The 27729-nt window shown below is 41.0% G+C and overlaps 1 protein-coding gene across 1 annotated transcript in view; it reads left to right on the plus strand.

Moving 5' to 3' along the window:
* LOC122807156 (zinc finger protein 84-like) overlaps positions 1-27729 on the plus strand; it is a 483130-nt gene that overhangs the window by 297470 nt on the left and 157931 nt on the right. The window lies entirely within an intron of this gene.

Below are 27729 nucleotides of genomic sequence, written 5' to 3' on the forward strand. Positions count from 1 at the left end.
GGCAATCTATTCCAGAGTCTGAGGAGTCTCTGGGTCAGGAACCTATCCCTCCAGCATGTTTTGTTTATTGTGATGACAAGGTTTAGATCCCTGGAGCGTGTGGTTCTGAGGGATTGGGATTTCTTTAAGTGTAGATTGTCCAACAGCTCTGGGTTTGACATGGCCTTGTATGTTAAGCAGAGATCGCCTCTGAGTAGACGATATGCGACAGAGTATAGCTGGAGTTTTTTAAGACGGTCAGCATAGGGCATCTGCTTTAGGCCTGTGATTATTTTACTGAGGTATTTCTGCGGCCTTTCCAGTTGTTGCAGATGCCTTGAGAGGTACATACCAATGATAACAAGGAAATGGAGACGCCCAGACATAGATCTCTTTGCCTCCCCTCACAACTGTCAACTACAAAAATTCTGCACAAGAACTTATCACCCACAAGCTTGGAAAATGGATGCTCTATCATTCAGATGGAAAACCCTGACAGTTTATGCCTTTCCTCCACTGCCTCTTCTTCCCAAGGTGCTCCTAAAAGTCAGACAAGAGAGGCCAAAAATGATCCTGATTGCCCCAGACTGGCCATGCCAGCACTGGTACCCAATCCTAAAGACCTTGTCTCAAGGCCCAGCCTGGCCTTTACCTCAAATTCCACATCTTCTGACTCAACAAAACAATCCGATTCTGCACAGTCAACTCAGAACCTTAAATCTGGCTGCATGGCAGATAATATAGCCACTCAGACCACACCTCTCTCTAAAGCTGTTATGGATGTCATTTTAAAAGCCAGGAGGCCCAGCACTAGGAAATCTTATGCAGAAAAATGGAAGAGATTCTGTGCTTGGAACCAGGAAAAAGGACTCAAACCACTTGTTCCGAATATTCCTCAGATTTTACAATACCTAACTGAGATGCTGGACAAAGGCCTATTCTTTTCATCTATTAAGATCCATGCCTCTGCCATTTCAGCTCATTACAATACAGAACCGCCTATTTTTTCACATCCATTACTAAAACAGTACCTCAGAGGGGCAAAAAACATAAGACCCCCAAGGAGAGCACCAATACCTACTTGGGACCTCAATTTTGTTTTAGAAAAACTCACTCTGCCTCCTTTTGAGCCAGCCAGCACTGCTGCTATAAAATTCCTATCATGGAAAACTGCTCTGCTCCTAGCAATAACTTCAGCAAGAAGAGTCTCAGAGTTACAGGCATTAATGGCAGTGGAACCTTTCATCATTTTTCATCAGGACAGGGTCTCACTGAGGACAAACCCAACATTTATGCCAAAGGTGATTTCCAGTGTGGCTCTTAACCAAACCATTCATTTGCCAACTTTCTATCCAAATCCCCAGAATAAGTGGGAGAGACTTCTGCACACTTTGGACATACACAGACAACTATGTTTCTACTTGGACAAAACAAAAGCTTTCAGAAAAACTGAGCAACTTTTTGTAGCTTATGCTGCAGGATCACAAGGAAAGCCTATCTCAAAGCAAACATTTTCAAAATGGATAGGACACTGCATTCACTTCTGCTATGCACAACATGGCAAATCAGTGCCTAAGGGCATTGGGCCACATTCTACCAGAGCAGCAGCCACTTCAGCAGCCTTTCTCAGAGGAGTACCAACCAAAGACATTTTAGAAGCTGCAACCTGGAGTTCAGTGCACACTTTCACCAAGCACTACCACTTACCTCTTTACTCTAAATCCAGAGCAGGCTTTGCCACTGCAGTTCTGCAGGGCCTGGTAGCCTCTCCTAACCCTATTTAGGACCAGCCACCCAACCTCAGCTTTGGGATTCTACCCAAGTGTATTGACTGCAACAGTGAAACACGATGAACATAGTACAGTTGTGTACCTACCATAAATGTAGATGTTCGAGTGTATTCACTGTTGCAGTCCAGGTTACCCACCCACCATCCCCCTTTTCTATGCTGGGACTTTACTGTACTTCTCAATTCTATACAACCTATATGGTGTATTTGCTTGTAGTTGAAGGAAATGTTTATTTTATTACATGCATGCCTTTGGCATATTTTTGTACAGTTTGGGGGCACCTGACATCGGAGGCAAGAAAAACTGAAGAAAATGGCGTTGGTTGCATCTTTTATACCCCTGGTGCACTGACGTCAGGGAAGAGGCGACAGCAACCGATGCCAGACCTAGACTTTGGAACTCCGGCTGACTGCGGGTAGCCTGCCAGCAGGATAACCCAAGTGTAATGACTGCAACAGTGAATACACTCGAACATCTACATTTATGGTAGGTACACAACTGTACTTTTTCCTTAGCAGCTGAACTCCTGCTGCCACATCTGCTGGGGAACATTTTCAGAAGCCCTTGAATTTGACAGGAAGTTCTTCACAGGGACAGCTACATTAAAAGCAACATTTAAAAATTTCTACTGTTGTGCTGCAAAGTTCGTTCTACCACTGATTTGGTTAAGTTATGGGTCCATCTTATTTTTAGCCATATTTATTATCTCATCCTCTGTTATTCTGCCATCTTGTTCATTTCTGCTGCTTGTTTCAGGAATACAGCTACAACAGATGTCTGATCAGTGACACCCTGGTCATTGCTGCATGCATTTACCTTGCTCTGTAGCTTGTACCTCAGTTTCAAGAGCAGGGCATTCTTCAGAAAGGCAGTGTTTTAAGATAGTTTTTTACTGAATCTCACATTTTACTCCTGTCAAACTATTGCTAATTGTACATGCTTGTTTGTGATTTCTACTGAAGTCTGAAACATGCTGCATTAATGCTCTTCTGTCCTGCCAATATGCCAGAACATGTGTTCCCATAATAAGTGTCCAGGCTGTTCTTAAAAATGTCTAAACTAATACTTGCTTTAATGTAATTTGGTAGTCTGTTCCATGTATCAGTTTCTGTCTCAGAGAACCAATTAGTGCAATTCCCATTCCTATGGAATCTTTTAATTTCTCCTAATCTTTTGGGTTTCTAATACCTTGACAGGAATGGACTCCATTCTTAAGTCAAAGTATGATTAAAGCTCATGAAATTAGTATTGTTTAAGTCTGATGTCAGCCAGAAGTGCTCTTTGCAGCACCTGCAGTGTGCCCAGTAATGACTCCTTCTGCAGTTCGTACAGGGTTACATGGATTGATAACATATCTAAATACAGTTGTAGATTCTTTTTTAAAAGACCCATTGCTCCTACTACTATTGGAACTGTCTGGGTATCTTTCTTCCACATTGCTCTCGTTCCTGCCTGCAAATCCTGATATTTTATGACTGTTGTCTGTACACAAAACACTGTAGTCACTGGGTGTAACAATTTTAATGATCAATGCTACTTTTGTCTTCTTTTCGTGGACCACTCTATCTGGTTTTCTCACATCTGTCCTTTGAACTGTTGGTAATGGGTGATCCCATGTGATGTAGACCATCATTTTCTTCATCATTTTTTTATGATGCTTTGTGATTCATATTTCCAGCGTTTTTCAGCTACTTCAGTGTTATAATGTTTGCACAATCCCCAGTGTAACAGTCCTGCCACATTATTATGCCTTTCAGTGTATAGTCCTTCTGCCATTAGTATATTGCAACCAGCAACAAGGTGTGCAACTGTTTCCAGTTCTGTTTTGTAAAACCTACATTTGTCTGTTTTCCCCCCATGTTCCTGCATTTGATCCTGATAAACATAAGGTTCTTCCAGGAGTTTTCTATACTTGCAGCAATATTTATGCATTTTCCACATTTTTTGCCTTCTCATCTGATCCTTCACCTTGTATTCTTTCTTTTGTTTTTTGGCACATTCAGTTGCAGCCTGATTTTTATCTACTTCTGGTTTGATTTCCATTCCCGCTTGATGCTGATATGCTTCTGCTAGACTAAGAAGGGAAGTCATCTTAGATTTATTCTCCTCATGTTTCAAAACATTCACTATGTTTGGGTCTTGTGAGCGTAAGCAGACCCACAATTGCATATCTGTACATGTAATCAATTTAAAGGAGGCCCATACCTCCTTCGGAACGGGGAATTTATAATCTCCGTATGCACTGATTTTTATAAATCATTTGATGAGCATGAAGCATCCTTCTTGTTTTCCTGTCTAATCTGTCCAGCACTTTTTGGGGCCAGTCAATCACTCCAGAATTGTAATTTAAGATAGGAGGAGCAAATTGGTTTTTAGCTTGAATTTTGTTTCTAGATGTCAGCTCTGTTTTCAGGATTAATTTAAGTCTTCTAAAATACTCCTTACTAAGTTTTATTCACATTTAGTCATGTTTTATTGTTGCTCCTTCATCAATTCGCAACTATTTATACACTCCCATTTGCTCAAGTTTTTTATATCACATTCTTGTCCCAAACTGATGTTTTCTTGGTGCTGCAGCTCATTTGTCAAGACCAAATGACATTCTTATATCATCTGAAAAAGTTTTGACTACTTGCAGTTGTGCTTTCAGTTCCTCATCTGATGAGCTATACAGTTTTAAATCATTGACAAAGAGAATATGAGAAGTCTTTACACTTTATTGTTTTCCAGGAGCCAAATTATACTCCTGGCCTAATCTGTTAAGTAGACAGCTTAATGGGTTAAGGGCAAGACAGAATAGCAGTGGTGACAGAGAGCCACCCTGAAATATACCCCTTTGAATTTTTATCCCTGGAATAATAATTCATCCTTTATCTTGGCTTAATTGCAAAGTGGTCTGCCACTGTTTCATGGTCACTCTGATGTAATCAATCAGTATAGGGTGTAATATACATTTTTCAGCACTGTTTTATCCAGGAATTTGGGATACTGTCAAATGCTTTTGTTGTAGTCAATCCAATCCATACATAGATTATTCCCCTTTATACAGTTCTCCATTATGACTTTATTTACCAACAAATGATCCTTTGTTCCATATAACTTTATTTTATTACCCTTTTGTTCTATTGCCATGATTGAATTTTTTTCCTAAATTACTATAATGTTTGTTGACATCAATTCTGGTGTAAAGTTTATACATCATCGGAAGGCAAGTTATTGGTGTATAATTTTTAAGATAACTTGCAAGTTCACTCGTAAGTAGGAGCATTGTTTTTCCTGTTGTTAACCTGGCTGGTGTCTATTCAGGGTTTGCATATAAATAGCTCTTACTCGTGACTAAGTCCTCATACAACAATGATAATACTTTTAGCCAGAAGTTAGGTACTGCATCTGGGCCTGGGATTTTCCAGTTGGAGGCTTTTGTTAACTTTATTTCAATCTCTCTGGCCATTACTTCATCCCATTTAGTATCCTGTACATTTGAACTTCCTATTCTTTCTTTTACTTCTTCTATCCATTTAGCATCTTTGTTATGTTCCTCAGGATCTTCATAGATATTTCTCCAAAATGTATCTGTTTCTTCATTTTTAGTTGGTCTTTCAATTACTTTTGCCTTGCTTCCCAATTCTGTGTAGAACCTTTGGGGGGGTCATCAATAAATTGCTTATTTTTTACTTTTCCTTTGCTGAGATTTTTAGTTGTTATTTGCAATAGTGCAAGATAGAAACTGATCTGTTCTAATACTGTGCATTGCTTTTATCACATCTATCCTTCTGAGTATTTTTGTTACTGGTCTGTTCCCTCTTCTGTACTCTTCTAACAGTGACACTTCTTGTCTTAATTGCTTTATAGATGTTCATCGTGCATACAGCTGCAGGCATAACAGATGGGGTTCTCCTGCCGTCAGGCGGGTCCTCGGTCAGCCGAATTCCAAAGTCCAGGTCCGGCGTCGGTTGTCGTCGCTTCTTCCCTGACGTCAGTGCGACAGGGGTATAAAGGAGCCAACCGACGCCATTTTCTCCAGTCTTTCTTGCCGTGCGGTGCCTGAAGCAGAAGCAGTTCGCAAGTGCCAGTCGGCCAGCTCCTGAGATTACGAAAATTTGGAAACCAAAGTCTTCTTAAAAGCTAAGTACCCCATTCGGGAAACTTTTCTTGCCTCAGACCGATGTCAGACAAAGTTAATAATTGTATTTCTTGTGGGAAGCAAATACCGCATAAGGATTTCCATTCCCTCTGTATACCTTGTTTAGGCCCAGACCACGACGTCTCGGTCTGTCGCTTTTGTGCTACATTCAACAAACGCACTATTAAGCGTCGGGCGGAGTTCGCCCAGCATTATTTTGGGAAAGCATTGAACTATACTATGTCGTCGGATACTCCGACTCCGGTTTTGTCTAAAAAACGTAAAGACAAGGACCGACACACGAGGTCCGCGGCCTCTACCGACACTACGCCAAAGCCGACTACACATGATCCAGTTCTCAGCGAGGCGCCTACGCAGCCCCTGACTACCGACGGCACTTCTTTGATGGTGTCTCCTGTGCCCGAGGTCGCAGGCTCCTCGGCCCACACCCCGACTACAGATACCGAAGCCACTCTTGGTGTTGAATCTCAGAATGTGGACAGGTCCACCTCCACTCAAGGTGTCTTCAGACCTTCCTCTTCTTTCTCCATCAAAGCTTTCACAAAGTCTAAAGCAACCATGCACTCTAAGAGACCAGCTACACAGGGCCCATCTCCAGGCCCCATGCCTAAGAAACAGATGCTTAAAATGGCTCAGGATTTAATTACTCTTATCAGAGGTTCTCAGCCCCCACCGGACAAAAGGCCCAGAGTGGAGGAAGATTCCCCCTCCTCTGATCAGGACTCCATTATTTCAGAGCATTCTGATGATCAGGAACATTCTTACTCCCCTTTTGAAGACTCTGATGTGGAGGAGTCCATCCCTTCTGTCTCCCCCCCAGAGGATTACTCATTTGGGGAAACTTTGCATACCTTAAGGGAACACTTCCACTGGGAAGGCCAATATTATTCAGATTCCAAGAAAAGGCTCAGGGAATTTCTCTTGCTACCTCAGCACAGGCCTCTGGCTATACCTCCTGTCTTGGACATCCTAGATGATGTTTACTCGGAGGCTTGCCTTAACCCGGACTCTCTACCTCCAGCTCCAGTTAAGCCTGACAGGTACTACAGGGTTCCTGACTCACACCAATTTCTATACAAAAGCCATGCTGCTGACCCAGAAACCATCTCACAGGGCCCCAAGGGAGTTAAGGCCTCCATTGCTAAAAATCCAATACCTTCCGAGAGAGACTCCAGATCCTTAGAAAGGTGGGGGGAAAAGGTATATACCTCGGCTACCTTATCCATGAGGGCCTTAAACTGTCAGTTTCATATGCTAAAATACAAACAGTTTTTGTTATCACAATTGAAAAGTAAAATGTCACAACCTGAACAACCAGACTTGAAGGAGTTGCAGGATTTGATGCATAGTGCAGAACAAGTGGGTAAGCATACCTTACAATGTGGTTTTGATGCTCTAGAGGCCTCATGTAGAGCTGCTGTTACAGGATCAGTCATACGTAGGCATGCCTGGCTCAAGGAACAAGCCTTGCCTGATCATGTCAAAGCTAAATTACTAGACGCCCCTCTTCAAAAGGATGTACTATTTGGTGCTAATGCTGAGGAGGTGTTAAGGAAAATGGAGGAAAAGGCTAAATCAATGCAAACTGTGAAAGAATTTCTACAGGTACAACCCCACGTTTTAGTAGAAATTGGCCTTCCAAAACTGGTCCTTTCCTGCCACGGACAGACCCCAAAGAGGCAGATACAGGCGCCGAGGGGCAGAGGACAATCCCAAGGATCGTTTAGAGGCAGACAATGGCAAGCTCCTACACAAAGAGGTGGTGAGGATAACTCGCAATCTTTCAGAAAGCAAACCCAATGACTTTCCCCTTTGCATGCCAACCAAGTCTCAAATGGCAGCCCCCTTAGGAGGAAAGCTGGCATTATTTTCAAAAAACTGGCATATTGTCACAAAGGACAAATGGATCCTGGGCATTATAAACAGAGGCTACAAATTCCATTTTCACACACTTCCAAAAATGAGAGGCATGCCAAACCTGCCACACAATCAAAGGGCAGAGGCACAACGGCAAATTACAGATCTCATAATCATGAAAGCTATTCAAGAGGTACCTACGCACGAACAAGGTCAAGGTTTTTATTCCAGGCTATTTCTGGTGCCAAGGAAGGGAAAAGATTGGAGACCTATTTTGGACCTATCCATCCTAAACACATTTCTACTCGTACCAAAATTCAAGATGCTCACTCTACAGCAACTTCTTCCCATGCTGGGCAAGGAGTCTTGGCTGGTAACATTGGACCTCAAGGAGGCATACCTGCATGTCCCAATCAGACAGAATTGCAGAAGGTACCTCAAGTTTCTTGCAGGTTCAACCCATTATCGATTCTCTGCATTGCCCTTTGGCTTATCTACTGCGCCCAGAGTATTCATGAAATGCCTGGCATCAGTAATTGCCTACTGCAGACTTCAAGGGATACAAATATACTCCTATTTGGACGAATGCCTGATCCAAGCGGACAGCAAGCACATTCTTCTGAAACATCTGGCTTATGTAATAATGTTTTTGAACTCTCTGGGATACACAGTCAACAAAAAGAAATCAAGGCTAATACTCTATCGGAAGATAATTTTCCTGGGTGCCAATTTGGACACAAACACCCAGATGGCCTACCTCATGCCAGAGAAGCAGGGGCAACTAAGTCAATACTTCAGAACACTTGCAAATTGCACCAGGCTGACTGCAAGGAAAATCCTGCAGTCTCTGGGATTCATGGCATCTTGCATCTTACTAATCCCATGTGCAAAGCTGCATATGAGGAAACTACAATGGTACCTGAAAAACATATGGTCTCAACACAGCCACAGTTTGGAAACAATAATACCACTAATTCCATGTCTGCAAAAGGAATTTCTATGGTGGGCTCAAGCATGTCAAACAAACACAGGTCTTCCATTCAGCAAGCCTCAAGCAAATCAAGTCATCACAACAGACGCCTCGGACTACGCCTGGGGGGCGCACATGACAGATCGGTGCATTCAGGGCAAATGGTCCCAAAAAGAAAAGCACCTTCACATCAATCAAAAAAAAATGCTAGCAGTAATAAATGCTATTATAGCTTTCAAGGACCTTCTACAACCAGGTCAACTATTGATAAGAACGGACAACACCACAGTTATGTGGTACATAAACAAACAGGGAGTAACACATTCTTACCCCCTATGCAGACTGGCCATGTCACTTTGGAACATGACCATGGACTTACAAATGGAACTACAAGCACAGTACTTGCCAGGCAAGGAAAACACGCTGGCAGACAACCTAAGCAAGAATATGACAGATCCACACGAATGGAAATTGCATCCAAAAGTTTTTACAGAAATAATCCAAGAATGGGGAAGGCCAGGCATAGATCTCTTTGCCTCCCACAAAAATCATCAACTGACAAAATTCTGCTCAAGGATCTTCCATCCAAAGGCCTGGAGAGTGGACGCTCTCTCTTTCAGTTGGACATCAATGACAGTTTATGCCTTCCCACCTCTTCCTCTGCTGCCCAGAGTTGTATTGAAAACCAGAGCAGACAGACGAAAGATGATTCTCATTGCTCCGGACTGGCCAAGGCAACACTGGTACCCACTCCTGAGGAGCCTGACGCATTCGCCACCATGGACCCTGCCTCTAATGCCTCTTCTTCTGACTCAGCACAGCTTCAAAACTCTTCACAGCCAGCTAAAAACACTCAATCTAGCTGCATGGAAGATTCCTTCGCATCACAACAGGCCCTACTCTCCAAGGAGGTGCAGGATGTCATTTTGGAGGCCAGAAGGCCATCAACTAGAAAAGCTTACTCCGCAAAATGGAAACATTTTTGTGTCTGGAATGAGAAAAAGGGCCAGGATCCTGGAAAACTGAATTTACCCCAAATACTACAATATTTGGCTGAACTGCTAAGCAGTGAACTTTCTTTCTCCTCCATCAAAATCCATGCCTCAGCCATTTCTGCAGAATACAACACTGATCCACCTTTATTCTCTCACCCTCTCTTAAGACAGTTCCTCAGAGGGGCTAAGAATTTAAGACCTCCAAGGAAACAACCAATACCTGCTTGGGATCTTAATTTCATTCTGGAAAAACTGACCTTGCCTCCCTTTGAGCCAGCTGCCTCATCAGATTTGCAATATTTGTCCTTGAAAACAGCTTTCCTTCTGGCTATCACCTCAGCTCGTAGAGTTTCAGAACTACAGGCTCTCATGGCTGTATAGCCTTTTATCATCTTCCATCAGGACAGAGTTTCCTTACGAACCAACCCGTCCTTTATGCCTAAAGTGGTATCCAGGGTAGCTTTAAATCAGGCCATACATTTGCCTACTTTTTATCCTAATCCTCAAAACAAAGGGGAGAGAATACTACATTCCTTGGACATCCACAGACAACTGCATTATTATTTGGACAGAACAAAGCCTTTCAAAAAATCAGAACAGCTCTTTGTGGCCTATGCGGTAGGAGCTCAAGGAAAGCCAATTTCCAAACAGACAATCTCAAAATGGATAGCCCACTGCATACGCTTTTGCTATTCCTTTCATGGCAAAACTGTACCTACAGGCATTAGAACTCATTCCACCAGGGCCACAGCCACCTCTGCAGCCTTCCTCAGAGGAGTTCCTACCAAGGATATTTTGGAAGCAGCCACTTAGAGTTCTGTGCATACCTTCTCCAAGCACTACAACCTACCATTATACTCCAAATCTAGAGCAGGCTTTGCCACTGCAGTCTTGCAGGGCATTTTGGCTCCTCCTAGTTCCACCTAGTGCCTACCACCCCTTTCTTAGCTTTGGGATTCTACCCATCTGTTATGACTGCAGCTGTATGCACGATGAACATAGTACAGTTTTGTACCTACCATAAATGTAGATGTTCGAGTGCTAATACAGCTGCAGTCCAGGTTTCCCTCCCTCCTTCCCCTCTTGGGACAGGCCTATAGGCTAACACATCCTCATACAACCTGATTGGGGTATTCATTTATGATGTATTTGCTTGCAACTACTGTATTTTGATTATATTGCACTGCATTAATACACAAATTTATGTATTGCCTTCCTTCTGGGGGCACCTGACATCTGGGGCAAGAAAAACTGAAGAAAATGGTATTGGCTGGTTCCTTTATACCCCTGTCGCACTGACGTCAGGGAAGAAGCGACGACAACCGACGCCGGACCTGGACTTTGGAATTCGGCCGACCGAGGACCCGCCTGACGGCAGGAGAACCCCATCTGTTATGACTGCAGCTGTATCAGCACTCGAACATCTACATTTATGGTAGGTACAAAACTGTACTTTTTCTCTGTTCTATACTTCCATGCTGATATTGGAATTCTCCCCTTCCTTTCCCTTACTACAATGTGTTCTTGTGGTAGAACTTTATCTGTTAATTTAACTGTACGGTAGAAGATTCTGTTTAATTCTGTTATGCTGCATGGCTCTCTATGGACATTCCTAATTACTGTGTTAATTTGTTTAATCAGACTTCTAACTTTTGGGTTTTATTGACTTTCTGCAGTCTGTTTCTTTCATTAATCTTAATATATCTGTCTTTCTCTATTAAGTCAAGCAACTCTTCTCTAAGCTCATTTTCTTCTAAACTGAGAACAAGTTTTTTATTCTCCATTTCCTGCAGGTGCTCTATAGAAAGCTCCATAGCACCTTCCTGCAGCACATTCTCTTCCATTTTATCCCATGTCAGCCATTGCTCTGTCATATGGGAACTCACTGACCTATCTATCTCTCCTCAACATTGACTGCATCAGAGTTGCCACATTTTCCAGTTCCTTCCCTTGCTGTCTAGCTCCAACTGAAAGTTTATACTGGTTTCCTGTAGAGGTCTCCAAAATATCTTTATATGACAGCTGATCAGCTGCTTCCCACTCCACTGGTTTCACCTTAATTTGGATGTCCATTACTCTAGCCTGCTGTAGTGTTTTTTTGAGTTAGATTTTCTACACTGAGTCCTGCACTTTGCAGGTACTTCATAACATCAGTCTGTATTTCTTTAACTTATCCATTACTAATCTTCTTTTCTTCTTTCCCTCTTTGTCTTCTTATTTTTTTGTATTGTAAAGTTTTCCATGTCTGGATTCATTTGCCTGTATTTCTCTTCAAATATCTTTGGTGCAGCTGTTTTTGTATTAATTAGTTTTGCTTTCTCCTTACCATAAATATTACACCACATTAAACCTCTTTTTCTTTCCCATGTCCATATTTCTTTTTCAGATGTCTCCTGATCTTCCAGTTTCTCCTTACTTTGGGGACTTGTTCTATCATGCTGTGATGTAACCTGTGCTAGACCTTTTACACCCAATCCTTCACTTCACAGACATTCCATAACTTCAGCTTCTATTTTCTTAACTTCTGCTTCACTGATCTTCTTTTCTATGTTTCCTCTTTGTGATATTATTTATTATTGTGAAATTTTCCATATCTGGATACCTTTGCCTGTATTTCTCTTTGAATGTCTTTGGGGGCTGCCTTTTTTGTATTGATTAATTTGGCTTTCAACTTTGCATAAATATTGCACCATATCACATCTTTGTTTCTTTCTCATGTCCAAATTTCTTTTTTATACCTTTCAAAAATCTCTAAATGTTGTTGTTTATGTTTTTGCAGATCCTCAGATGCTTCTTTTTCCAAACAGATCAGTTTCTTGGTTTAAATAATGTTATTCATAAATATGTTGTATTAATGAACACAATTTTTTATTTGAAGCTTCTGACAGTTTTTCTTGTGGAAGTATTTTTCTTTCCTCTAATTTTTCTTTTAATCTTTTTGTATATCTTGGGTCTGGAAATTCTGGGCTTGTTACGTAATAGTAACAGTACATAATTTCTTTCTTATCCTCAATAGTCCACTCTATCATCTTTATGGCTCTTCTTTGGCCTATTAGTTTTTGTGATTTTTGTGGACTGCTACTTTCCTTTACACCAGGGCGGCCATCCTCCCCCAAGCCTGGCCTAGCCCCGTTGTAGGAATGTTTCAGTATTTTGAGGAATCTACACTGCCATTTTTCCAGTCCTGGCACCAGTGTGCCTACCAGGATTGGGCACTTTTTTATCTTAGGTTTTGTGCACCCAGCTATCTTTTTCAGTTTTTAACCTACTTCTGTCCATGATATATGCTATATAAAATGCACTCTATATATCAGTGTCATCTTGGTGAGATTTTGTGAAAAACAGGCTCCACGTCATGAAGGTAGTTTTAGCAGTACTCCTCTCCTTTGCTTGCTGACTTATCATCTCTCTGTTCGGACCCGTTCTACATAGATTGTCTGATTCCCTAGTACATTTTGATAACCCCAAACACTCCCAGAGAGTAGTCTTTAAATGCCCTATATACCTGAATACAATCTCCTCTTAGATATCTATAAGAGACACTGTACAAGTTCATATATTTAAGCCTTTCATAATAACTTACATTTTCACATTCATGGATGCCCTTGGTATATCTACACTGCAGTCTTTCCAGTTTACTCATGCTTGTTTTCTTATAAGGTTTCCATATTGTTATTCCGTACTCGTCTGGGTCTAATCTGACTAATAAGCAATGACTTCATCATTTCTGATTTCCTAGAGTTTATAAATCTTTTTATATAACCTACAGTTCTACAACTGTCATTAACCAATTGGTTGATGTGATTAGGAAAACCCAAAGCTGCATCTACCTATAAACCAGGTCCTAAAATGAATCTATAGTTTCAATCACTGTGTGCTGTATTAAATATTCACCTTTCAATGTATGTCTCCCAAATCTAATACGATTAGTTTTTGATGTATTTATCAGCATATTATTTTCCTGTACCCACATGGTCAATTTAGTCAAGTTGTTTTGCAGACATGCCTTATCTGCAACACATGTATTCAGTTTACCCAATTTCAGGTCATCTGCATATAGACTGTAGAACACCTCAGATGAAAAAGTTAGGTGTGAAAGATACAATTTAAACAAGTAAGGGCCTAGGACAGAGCCTGTGGGACACCCTGACAGTAACAAAGAATTTAACCTGTCCATTTGCTGTATGATACTTGCCATGTCCTATTTGTAAACCATGCAGCTGTTCATCTTATCGAGTACATCTATACTTAGATGTTCTAATTTAGTGATTAGTGTTTTGTGTGTGACCTTATCAAATGCTGAAGTTAAATCTATATAAATTATATCACAGCACAATTTTTTCATTCATAGCTGTTATTATATTGTCATAGAACATCATGTTACGGGTGGTAATAAATCTGTTTTCAGCACATGCATGCTGATATATGGTTTCAAGTCCAAACCTATCCAGTTCTGACAATAGTGTTTCCAATATTACCTTCTGCATTATTTTTTCACAAATGAAAGTAGACTTAAGGATCTACATGAATGTGGGTTTTTCCTACTCCCCTTCCCCTTAAAGGCAGATTTAATAAGCACATGTCTCCAATCTTGCGGAATCTCCCCACATTTATATGACCTAGTAAATAGTAGATATAATGGTACTGTACATTCTTGCTGAAGTGTTCTCAGGTCGTTATTACTAATTCTGTCTTCTCCCTTTGCATTGTTTAAATTCAGTTTGCGCAGTTCTTTTTCAATATAATCTAGTTTGATTCCAGTGTCTGAGGTTACCTGGAAGTCACTAGTACAACGTATCATCACTTTGTCGAGCCAAACTGTTTTGCATAAAATATTGTAAATATGTCTATAATCTGTTGTGACCATAAAAAGGAACTGCACCAAGAACTGAACAAAAGTGCTAACTTTATTGTTTTAATAAAACGGTGTTAAGCTAAGTCCTGCTGGTGCAGTACCTTTTTATGGTTTGAAGTTGTTTCATTCTTGGACCTCATTTATAATCTGTTGTGTCTAAGAATACATTTTAGAATTTACACGCAGTTTTTCAATTTTTATGTCTTTACTCCTTCCACGTCTTATATATCTATAAAAAGGTATTATGCTCAATATCTTTATATATAACTTTTCTTCAAAATTTTCTTGATCTTGTCGCATACTATGCTTAATTTGTTTGTCCAGCTTGTTTATTGAAGTTTTCAAAGTTGTAGTTCAACCTCTCTTCCATTTCTTATATTTTTAGTCTTTCACCTTAATCAGGTATCTTGTTGTTGTTGTTGTTGTTGTTGTCTTTAGGCTTTTCCCGGTTAGGGGTCGCCACAGCTGAACTCTGGTCCGCTAATGATTGGCAGTAGATTTTCACGAATGCCGAGGTGCTAGCTCGACGTTTAACCTTCAAGGAAGGCACCCATTTACGCATGTCTCTTGTACTTATGGAAATATATCCCCTTGACAGTGTATGCCTAGATCCTGATATTAAACTTTTTTGTTTTTATTTTTTTGCGCTCAAACAATTTCTGTTTCAAAACTTTCCACTTTCCATCTGTAGTTTTTTTCCACTGAAAATATAACTCCAGTTAGTTTTACATAGTGGCAGTTTTGCTTCCATGTAATCTGTAACTAACCTTCTGTGCCTTGGTTTAGATTTCAGTTTGGCAGAATTATCGAGCAACAAATTAACCTTTATTGTAATCCCATGATCGCTACATATCAACGGTGGTAAAACTTGACTTGAAGTAACAGTAATTTATTTAGGAACACAAACAATGTCTAGTGTGCTCTGTTCTTTGGTAGTTTTTTTTTTTAATCTGAGCAATTGTTGTTCCTGAACATACATTGTGAATAATTTCCTTACTAATGTTGAATCGATATTATTCTAGTCTGTTTCTGGTAAATTTAGGTTGCCAGCTAATATTATTCTTCCCTATTGTGATTCATGCAAGAAATGTATAAATTCCTATGAATTCCTCTAGGTCATCAGCACTTGACTTTGGTGGACTCCAGCAATTGTTATATGTTCCAGGGCTGTCTTTATTGTCACAGTTACACAGTCTGTAGTATTGGTGTTATCACTGAATATGTAATAACCACAGGTCTCATAACTATCTTTAATCCCTATAAAAACACCTTCACATGATTTTTTTGCTAGAATGTCTGTTATAGTAAAAACATTTATACCCTGACAGAACTGTTTTCCAGTAATTGTTCTTTAACCATGTTTCACAAACAATAAAAAAACAACATCAGTCTTGTGGAAACATAGCAAATTTCCAATAAAAAAAGTTATTATTAATGCTGCTGGCATTAACAACCATCAGGGATGCATCAAATGTTGCTATCCGTGAACTGTTAATTTTTGACTTAGCAAAAATCCTGCCTTGTGTTTGTCAAATATTGCAAAATATCTGCTGCAAAAATTCTCTTCCCTGATCTTGACAAATACAAGCCATCCTTTCTGAATCTGAACACATGTGCCCCAAACTAGGCTCGGATTCTCTGCACATTTCCATTTTTTAAAACAGAACATTTTTTCCATGTAGGTATTTACCTCAAATATCTTTTCATTCATAGAGACCTGACTATCCTTTCTATATATGATTTGTGAAAAATACATCCTAACACCAGTACAAGCTATACTATCTAACAGGGTTGTAAACTCCCTAGCAACAGTCAGAGAGTCCTTGTGGATGAGATCATTTGTACCGACATGAATAAAAACAGATCTGTACTTCCTTACATTAAGACATTCCATGGTTTTCCTCAACTCTTCTGTTTTTGCTCCTGGCAAGCATAACACTATTCAATGTTCATTATCTTCTCTGCAAATATATAAGTATAAGTTCCTCTAATAATAGAATCTCCAAATACAAGAATATATTTTCTGACCAGATCTGAAGAATCTTCAGCTTCTAATACAGTAATATGTGCTCTATCAGTTGTTACATATAAATTATATTTGTCACCATTAGTGTTATTAAGCCCACTGTTTTATTGTGTATTAAATTTGCAAGCATGCAGATGTTCTTCATCTCACATTGCTGCAGTCCTTACACTTGGGTAGTCCGCTGTCCTCGGTCGGCCCGAATATCAAAGTATTAGGCTGACGTCGGTCAAGGCGCTTAAGACTGACATCAGGACGTCAGGGTACAAATGCGCATGACCGACGTCATATCCTCAGTCTTTTTTGCCGCATGGTTCGATGCAGAAGCAGCGTTGCAAGTGCCGTTCGGCATTCTGAAATTTTTCGAATTCGGAGTTTCAGACCGAGTCAAAGTTGGCTAAGTACCCCGTTGGGGAATATTTTAGTTTTTCTTGCCTCAGTGGTTTACCGGATGTCAGAAAAAGTGAATAACTGTATTTCTTGTGGGAAGCAGATACCGCATAGAGATTATCATACTTTGTGTATTCCTTGTTTGGGGCCTGAGCACGACGTTGTTGGGTGTCGCTTTTGTGCTAGGTTTAATAAGCGCACTATTAAGCGAAGGTTAGATTGTGCCAGGTTGGTCTTCGGGAAGCGGTGCAATTACAATATGCCGTCGGATGCTCCGACGCCCGCTTCTTCGAAGAAGCGCAAAGACAAAGCAGCTAAACCCAGGCAAGAAGAGTCGTCCGTACCGGACGCCGGTTCTTTAGAGGCGTCAGTGGAACCGGTGGTTCCACCGGAGGCTTCTCTGGAGTCCCAGGGGGAGACTTTAATATTGCAGGATGTGGCCTCTCAGGAGGCAGGTCAGGCTGAAGGGGCTTCTCAGGTTACTGTACTCCCCTCCCTTCCTAGGGTGGTTAGGCCCTCTCCTTCTGTTTCCAAGGCTTCTCCTAGAGGCAGGCCAGGTTTAGCTTCTGTGGGTGTCACTCCTAGTTCTTCAGGATCTGTGCCCAAGAAGCACATGCTCAAAATGGCAGAAGATTTAATTACTTTGATTAGAGGTTCTTTGCCCCCTCCTGATAAGAGGCCTAGGGTGGAACCAGAGTTGGGGAGTTTTGAGCAGGTTTCGGATGTTTCAGAGTCTTCGGCTGAAGACCTGCAGGAGTATTCTCCTTATTCTGATTCTGATGTGGATGATTCTACTCCTTCTGCTTCTCCTCCAGAGGATTTTTCTTTTTCAGAGACTCTTCATTCTATGAGGGAACATTTTAAGTGGGAAGGTCAGGACTTCTCTGATTCCAGGAAAAGGCTTAGGGAATTTTTGCTTTTATCCCAGCATAAGCCTTTGGCTATTCCACCTGTTCTGGATGTTGTGGAAGATGTGTTTGCAGAGGCTTCACTTAATCCTGATTCTTTGCCTCCTGCTCCTGTTAAACCGGACAGGTATTACAGGGTGCCTGAAGCTCATAAATATCTGTATAAGAGTCCTAGGGCAGACTGTCAAGGTCTCTGTGGTAAAAAATCCAGTTCCTCCAGATAAAGAGGCCAGAGCTTTGGATAGATGGGGAAAGAAAGTCTATACTTCTTCCACCTTAGCTATGAGGGCTTTGAATTGCCAGTTTCACATGTTGAAATATCAAAACTATCTTCTTTCTCAATTGAAGTCTAAGGTAGATGCTCTGGCGGAAGGCATTGAGTGTAAAGAATTACAAGATTTGGTACATGTTTCTGAACAGGTGGGTAAGCATTCTTTACAATGTGGATTTGATGCTGTACAGGCCTCGTCTAGGGTGGCTGCCACTGGGTCAGTTCTTCGCAGGCACGCCTGGCTGAGGGATCAGAACTTATCTGACCATGTTAAGACAAGGATTTTAGATGCTCCTTTACAGTCTGATGTATTGTTTGGTTCACCTGTGGAGGCAGTTTTAAAGAAAATGGAAGACAAGGCTAAGTCTATGCAGACTGTTAAAGATTTTTTGCAAGTTCAGCCTCCGAAGTTTAGTAGGAATTGGCCTGCTAAGGGGTGGACGTACCCTTCTTATGATTCACAGTCTAGGGGTAGATCTAGACGGGGTAGAGGTAGAGCTCAGGGCTCTTTCAGACCTAGAACAGGGAGTTCACCTGCACAGTCTTCGGGTGAGGGCAGGGGCCAGTCCTTTCGTAAACAGGCCCAATGACCTACCTTTTCAGCTGCCAGAGCCTTCTTGTCTGGCAGCACCTTTGGGAGGAAGGTTGGCACTCTTCAAAGAAAATTGGAATTTAATTACCCAGGACAGATGGGTATTGGATATTATCCACCAAGGTTACAGGTTTTATTTCCATACCTTGCCTCCTTTCAAAGGCATGCCAGACGTTCCTCCTCAGCAAAGAATAGAGGCTCACAAACAAATTTCTCTGCTGTTGCAAATAGGGGCCGTACAGCCGGTCCCTCTGCCAGAAGTAGGCCTAGGATTTTATTCTCGCCTGTTCCTAGTACCAAAGAAGGGGAACACGTGGAGACCAATTTTGGATTTATCTATCCTCAACACTTATCTGGACATTCCCAAGTTCAAAATGTTGACGTTACAACAGCTTTTACCTCTGCTGGGCAAAGATCACTGGATGGTGACTCTGGATCTCAAGGAAGCTTACCTTCATGTTCCTATCAGGCTAAGTTGCAGGAAGTATCTGCGTTTTCGAGCTGGGACTTCTCATTATCAGTTCTCTGCATTGCCCTTTGGCTTATCTACTGCGCCCAGAGTGTTCACAAAGGTTCTGGCTCCAGTGATAGCTTTCTTCAGGCTAAAAGGAATACAGATCTATCCTTATTTGGACGATTGCCTGATTCTGGCCAAAGGAAGGGACGAGCTTCTTCATCATTTGCAATATGTGATAGCAGTGCTAAGATGCCTGGGGTATTCTGTGAACGAAATAAAGTCCAGTCTAGTACCCTCTCAAGACATGTGCTTTCTGGGTGTGAGACTGAATACAGCATCCCAGATGGCCTTTTTGACCCCGGACAAACAAAAGAATCTTTTCCTTTACTTCCATCAATTGTCTCATCAGTCCAGGCTGACTGCAAGGACAGTCCTTCAAGCCTTGGGGTTCATGGCATCTTGTATTCTGGTGCTTCCCAATGCCAAACTGCATATGAGGAAGCTACAATGGTATCTCAAAAATGTATGGACACAGCACTGCCAAGATATGGACACTGTCATTCAGATAATACCTTGCATTCAAAAGGAATTTTTGTGGTGGGCTCAGGAATGTCACCTAAACAAGGGACTCTCTGTGACCCGGCCAGAGACAAGTCAGATTCTGACGACAGATGCCTCAGACAAAGCTTGGGGAGCTCATCTAAATGGAAAGTGGATACAAGACACGTGGCCTGCCAGACTACAACATCTACATATCAACTTGAAGGAGATGTTAGCAGTCCAATTTGCATTAATAGCTTTCAAGGATTTACTTCTTACAGGGCAGGTGTTGATTCTAACAGACAACACAACTGTCATGTGGTACATCAACAAGCAAGGGGGAACACATTCTTATCCTCTATGCAGACAAGCAATGATTTTGTGGGAGACTGCTCTCAGTTTCAAGCTCAATCTTCAGGCAAGGTTTCTGCCGGGAGCACAGAACTCCTTAGCAGATGTGTTGAGCAGACGAATTATGGATCCCCACGAGTGGAAATTGGATCCTCATGTATTTCAGAAATTGACAGTGTCATGGGGAACTCCAGACATAGATCTGTTCGCTTCTCCACTAAACTACCAGCTGCCAAAGTTTTGCACAAAAAGGTTTCATCCCACAGCTTGGAAAGTGGATGCTCTTTCTTTCAATTGGAGCAATCTTCATGTGTATGCCTTTCCACCTCTGCCTCTCCTCCCAAAGGTACTCCTAAAGGTCAGACAGGACAAGCCAAAGATGATTCTAATAGCTCCAGATTGACCTCGACAGCACTGGTACCCATTACTGAGAAGTCTGGTTCGGGAGCCTCCATGGCCTTTGCCTTCGATTCCACACCTGCTGTCTCAAGAGAACAGTCATTTACTCAATGTCAAACTTCACTCTCTTCACCTAACAGCCTGGCATATTCTGTTTTAAACCCTGGAGGGTCTCAGCTTCCGCAGCAAGTTTTGAATGTTATTTTGGAGGCCAGAAGGCCTAGTACAAGGGATCTAATCGCAGATAAATGGAAGAGATTTTTATTTTGGAGTGCAGCAAAGGAATTTGATGTTGCTAAGCCTAATTTAAGTGTGGCTCTTCAATATCTTGCTGAGTTACTGGACAAAGGTTTGTCCTTCTCTTCTATTAAGATTCATGCTGCAGCAATTTCTGCTCACTATGACTGTGATCCACCATTGTTTTCTCATCCTTTGTTTAAGCAATTCCTTAGAGGGGCAAAGAATATAAGACCCCCGCGTAGAGCTCCTACTCCTGCTTGGGATCTCAATTTTGTATTGGAGAAACTCACTCTACAACCTTTTGAGCCTGCAGCTACTGCTGAGTTGAAATATTTATCATGGAAGACTGCTTTTTTGTTGGCCATTACCTCTGCGAGAAGGGTTTCTGAATTACAGGCCCTTATGGCAGTTGAGCCTTTCTTAATTTTCCATAAGGATAGGGTATCTTTACGTACTAATCCTTCCTTTATGCTTAAGGTGGTTTCTAGTGTGGCTTTAAACCAAACTATTCATTTGCCTACTTTTTATGCAAACCCCCAAAATAAAGGGGAAAAGATTTTGCACACCTTGGATATACACAGGCAGTTGCGATATTATTTGAGCAGAACTAAAGGGTTCAGGCAGTCTCAGCAGTTGTTTGTTTCTTTTGCTTTGGGTTCTCAGGGCAAGCCTGTGTCAAAACAAACTATTTCTAAGTGGATTGGGTTTTGTATTGCTTTCTGTTATTCCCATCATGGTAAGGAGGTTCCAGCTGGGATTAGGCCTCATTCCACTAGAGCTACTGCCACTTCTACAGCTTTTTAAGGGGTGGCAACTAAAGATATTTTGGAGGCAGCTACTTGGAGTTCAGTGCATACTTTCTCTAAGCATTACCACCTTCCACTTTACTCTAAATCTAGGGCTGGGTTTGCCACTGCTATTTTACAGGGCATGTTGGCAGCTCCTACTTCTTTATAGTTTTGCCATCCTCCCTTACCTCTGCTTTGGGATTCTACCCAAGTGTAAGGACTGCAGCAATGTGAGATGAAGAACATAGTACAGTTTTGTACCTACCATAAATGTAGATGTTCGAAGATCCACATTGCTGCAGTCCAATTTACCCTCCCTCCTTCCCCTCTGTTGCTAGAGGCGGTTGTGTGGTTTGGGTTGTAAATATTGTGCATATTGTATATATTGTTCATATGATTTAGTGCAAGGGTGGTTGTTTGTTTTTTGCTGTCTTTTGGTTTTGACCTTTCTGTTTAGGGTCTTCTGACATCTGGGGCAAGAAAAGACTGAGGATATGACGTCGGTCATGCGCATTTGTACCCTGACGTCCTGATGTCAGTCTTAAGCGCCTTGACCGACGTCAGCCTAATACTTTGATATTCGGGCCGACCGAGGACAGCGGACTACCCAAGTGTAAGGACTGCAGCAATGTGGATCTTCGAACATCTACATTTATGGTAGGTACAAAACTGTACTTTGTCATCCAGCTGGTTTGTACATCCACAGGTTAAGCCATGTAGTCAACATCAGTCTTTCTCTTCTTTTTTTCTTACAAGAATGTTCTTCAATCCTTCCACGTTCAGTTTTGATTTCTTCCTTCTCACCTGCCCCTTGCTTCTTTTTTCTGGCTTCTCTTTTGGAAAAATGGTGCCTTTTACTGTAGACTGAAGGTTTTTGATAGAAAATGTTATCATTCTCTGTAATCTGTGTATTACATAACAAAGCAGTGTCCTTTTTACTTTACTTTACAGACATTCATCAGTTTCTTTTTCTTCCTTGTTATTTGCTGTGAACTTGTTCCTTTCTTAATTTTTTGTCTCCTTCTAAGCACTCTGTATCCTCGTATTTCTGAATACTTGCCTCCAGAATTCCAAAGTTGTCAGCGGCATCATCTTTTTTCATAGGGGTTGAATGATCTTTACAAACAATAGACACGTCATTCCTAAGTGTGTTCTATTTGCTATTTGCCTAACATTATTTATCTCACCAGTTCAGTCATTATTATATGTAATAACAGTTCTCCAAGCTGTGCCAATTGCACAAGTGCAATCATACATGAGGAACACAGAACACCAGTGTTACCAGGTGTTACCTTTAAATATGCATATCATTTATTACACTGTACAAGATATTTGTGCTTTAGCAAATCATTAATGGCATACTCATTTAAGGAATCCAGAATCAGCTTCAAACAAATAAAAACATATAATAGAAAATAATCAGACCCCGGGATTCAAGAAGCTCGGCGCAAGGACAGTTTTAGCCTTGTGCCAAGTGTCCTCACGACAGATGGTGCAGCAGTGCCATATGAATATGTATGAGGGCACGCCGCCACCCCCTCGACATGCACAGGAAATGTGTGCGAGTGCAGGGGGCATGCACAAGTGCTCTACAAATGCGTAAACATGCCCCGACACTTGCAAAACCTACTCTGCCTACTAGTAGAGCCCACCCCTAATAGTAAGTCAGTGTCCGAGGATACCGAAATGTATGCTAAGCATACAAGAGTGTCCACAAACAGTGAAATAAAATCGAAGTAGTAAACACACAAGCACGTAGTGGAATGTAGAGCCCTGTCCCTAGAACTGTCACAATTAGATTCCCTGCCCCCGTGTCCCTATTATACATTTGAATTGCAGCAATAGCGAAGGTGTAAGCAAAGCACAGCATGTCTACGTGTCGCCGCCCTCCGCCGAGCGTAGCTTACACATATTCATTCAAATAGAGAAAAACAAGCGGAATCAATGTAAGTGTCAATAGTGTAGTGTTTAGAGCATCCGCCTATCAAACAGGCAGTCACGGTTCGAGCCCAACAGTAGCACATATCATTTTCCGTCTGGAATGAATGTCGTTTTGCCATAAAACCGACATAAGTGAGTATCGCTTGAGATATTTAACTTAATTATAATTCAAGCAAAGTGTCACTGTCATAATGAATAAGGTACTAGTAAGCATGTGTAAGTGCAAATAAGCAGCAGTAAACACATATAAGTACCAGTAAGCAAGTCTGAGTGCACTTGCACGGGTCTAAGCAGTGCCTAGCATAGGACATGTGTAGAGTATAAACAGATATATAATATATATACATCTATATATATATATATCTAGCTATGAAGAAAGAACAACGTAACAATGAAGCATACAAAAGGAATGAGAAGAGAATCAACAGCAACCCCAGTATTATATAGCGCTGTCAGCATATGTCATATCCAGCTGGTAAGGAGTGGGCAAAGCACTGCTACTCACACCACAGGCAGGATATTACCAGTGGGAGTAACATTGTTGAATTGCTAAGTCTACTTTACACACAGAGGGTAGTCCCTGGTGGGACTCCCCAAAAATAGATAGACCATTTGGCCTTCCGACCATTACACAAGCAAGGGCAGGTATGTTCAAGGACTAAATGGTGGGAGAGCCTGAGAATACATGGGGTGGGACAGCATACGTGTAGGGCTCCTAATGCTCTGGAGAGGGCAATGTATGGAGGTGTGTCATGGCTGTGATAACAAGTGGACAATGGAAGGTATGCATGTATTTTGAACACGGGTGGGGTGGAGGAACTATGGGTATGAAATTATGGAGCCAGGCATGCCAGGGTTTGATGGGCTGGTTCTAAGTGGACTGCCCCGTGGAGGTCAGCGAGTTATTTATAGGTATATATGCATACACACATGCAGACATCAATATGTAGAAGTACATTCTTTGTAACACATTCATTCCATTTGCAGACATAAATAACATGAATGTGCCCTTACAAACCTCGACAGTAGATAGAATAATAGGGTGTGCAGAAGAGGGATGGGACGAAACTGCTAAAATGCAGAAGTGTGTATAATGTCCGAAGTCAGTGCTGTGCTGACAGTAATCAAATGTGAGGACTTCCCCACACATAGAATCATTCCTGTGATCTGCCTGCTACAGCAACACTAATTACTAAACCGGTCTATTTGTAAAAGAAATACGCTGAACACGTACATAATTAGGCTCTCATGTGTAACGCGTGCGTTACCACATAGTCATACATATTAATTAATTGTAGTGTCATGTTAACGGGAGTAAGGATGTAATGAAGTATAAAGTCTAATCTTGACATAAACACATGCATGTCCCATGTGGGACAACCCAAAATTTGTGAATAGTATTCTTTTGGTCGCTCACATCACCAGTGTTTGTGGACTAAACATTTGGGAGTTCTGAGGATACGTGGAGTAAGTCAACCGATGGAATGGGTCTATAGGAGTAGGGAGTGGCCAATGTGTAGTGGTGTGGATACACCGCAAATCTGACTGGAGAATGGATGCCATCAGTGTTAGGGAGGCATTGTTGTGTGTGTTTGGGGAACCAGGAGCCATGGGTATATGGGTATATATGCAAGTAAAGCAGCACAGCAATAGTGTATTGGTTAGAGCAACCCCCTAACGAACAGACATTCCTGTACCGAATCCCACTGTATCACATACCATTTACCATTGGTAATCTGTACATGAACATATTGCGACATCTGTCCGCTGTATAACCTGCAAAATATCAATTAAAAATAACTGGAGTAAAGTGTCCATGTCATAATGAATAAGGCACTAATAAGCAGGTCAAGCATATATAAACACCAGTAAGCATGTGTAAGCACATTTGCGCAGAGTATATATTGCTTTACAGACACACACACACACACACACACACACACACATATATATATATATATATATATATATATATATATATATATATATATATATATATATATATATATATATATATATATATATATATATATATGGGAACACTTCACATAATCGAATTATTAAAATCTCGATTTGCATATGGTCGAGACCATATGATCGAGATTTTAATAAATCGAATGTGTGTAGTGTTCCGAAATAACACTTATTACCTGAATACATTACGTGCACACAGAGGCAAGTATTGTTGCATGCCTTGTGTGTATGTAATGTATTTTGTTTTCGTGGTATTGGCAGGAAGGAAAGAAATCTCCGTTTGCGCTTCGCATACAGTGCAAGACGGAGATTTACCATCTCCCACTGTAGCGATCTTGGAGTTGGTATATTAAAGTAGGGGGGGTGGGGCACAGCCCTCCACATGGTGCAGGGGGAAGCCCCTGCAAAAGCGAAGCTTGTGGTTTTTTTTTGCTTTAATGGTTTCCCTTCAGAAGTTCGAGTTTCCGAAACTCGAGCTTTTGTTTCAGTTATTTGTAGTTCGAGATTTCGGAAATTCGATCTTCTGAAGTGAATCCGTATATATATATATATATATATATATATATATATATATATATATATATATATATATATATCTTACTAAAGAAATTTGTTACTAAACTCGGAGAAATGAAAAAAAACTAAGAAGGTTGAACTAATACGTCAGCGCTTTCATCCTTGATTGATTGTTAGGACTTCATCAGAAAATTAGTATAACAGTAAAAGTAAAGGTACACCATTTAAAACTTTTCCTACAAACCGTATAAAAAGCTTGCATCACTCAGTTAAAAAAAGTTATTTTTATGTGTAATTTGTAGTTTTTAATTTTTATTACAGCCCTTGTATTTCAATTACGCAAACCAGTTAAAATCACTTTACTATTGTTTCTGTGCTCTCCTTAGAACGCACATTACTAGTGATGTGTAAGAAATAGTTTTCATTGGTCATTTATCCCTCCATTCAGTGACTGTTCTGATAATAATTTTTATTGGTCCTTGTTTGTAATGATTGGTCTCTTCATTCATAATTGTCTCACTACTGGTGAATCAAACGATACAAGCTTTTTATACGGTTTATAGGAAAAGATTTGAATAGTGTACCTGTACTTTTACTCTTATACTAATTTTCTGATGAAGTCCTAACAATCAATAAAGGATGAAAGCGCTAAAGTATTAGTTCAGCCTGCTAAGTTTTTTTTTTCATTTCTCCGCGTTTAGTGACAAAGTTCTTTAGTAATTTGTATGATTCTTTTATCGTCTATCTTTTTTCGGTTTAACGAAAAAAAAAATATATATATATATATATATATATATATATATATATATCTATACACACACACACACACACATATATATATATATATATATATATATGTATATGTATATATGTATATATATATGTGTGTGTGTGTGTATGTGTGCGTAGATATACACAGATATACAGCTATGATAGGAAACAGCACACAAGAATGACATATGTTCACAGGCTATGCCAATGGAAGTGAGGAGCCCAAGCAAGAAACATGAAACATGTAGCATGACCTTCCACCCCCCCCCCCCCAGCCAGACACAGGAAACATACACACAAACAATGTAAAGAGTTCATTGATCCCCAGACCACAGGCAGAATACAACCGGGGGGGTACACAGTGCACCCATGAATTCTAATCTTGGAACACTGACTGGACCGTCCCTTGCGGGACACCCCAAAAATTGCCAATTCCAAAAGAAGGTGATAGACTGGCCATTCTAGCTGTGGTGTATACATACCCGGAATACAAGGGTGGGAAACCCTGACAACCCATGGGCCGAGAAAGTTGTATGAAATGGGTCCCATGAAGTGGAGAGTGGGCAGCGTGTAGTGATGTGCCCAGAACAGACCAGGACCCAGAGTAAGGATGGGTGCTGTTGAGGAGGTGCGGGTGGGGGAACTATGGGTAGCTACTTATGGATCTAGGTGTGCAGGTGTTGGCTGATATAGGCCTGTATGGACAGCCCTAGGGATGTAAGCAAATGTATTCATTGGGCAGAGGTGTCACCCAACGAGCAGCCACACCCACTATGAATCCCACTGCAGCAAAGTGTAATCTATATGGCAAGGAACAGAATAACCAGATTTAGACATATATATGTATATATATATATATATATATATATAGAGAGAGAGAGAGAGAGAGGTATGTGTGTGTATATCTACCCATAGCGACATTGAGATAAGCCTCTCCCTCTCCGTAGTACAAATGTATACATACAGAGACAGAATACA

This window comes from Protopterus annectens, chromosome 7.part0 (genome assembly GCF_019279795.1).
Source record: "Protopterus annectens isolate FY-2018-M chromosome 7.part0, PAN1.0, whole genome shotgun sequence".
Lineage (NCBI taxonomy): Eukaryota > Metazoa > Chordata > Ceratodontiformes > Protopteridae > Protopterus > Protopterus annectens.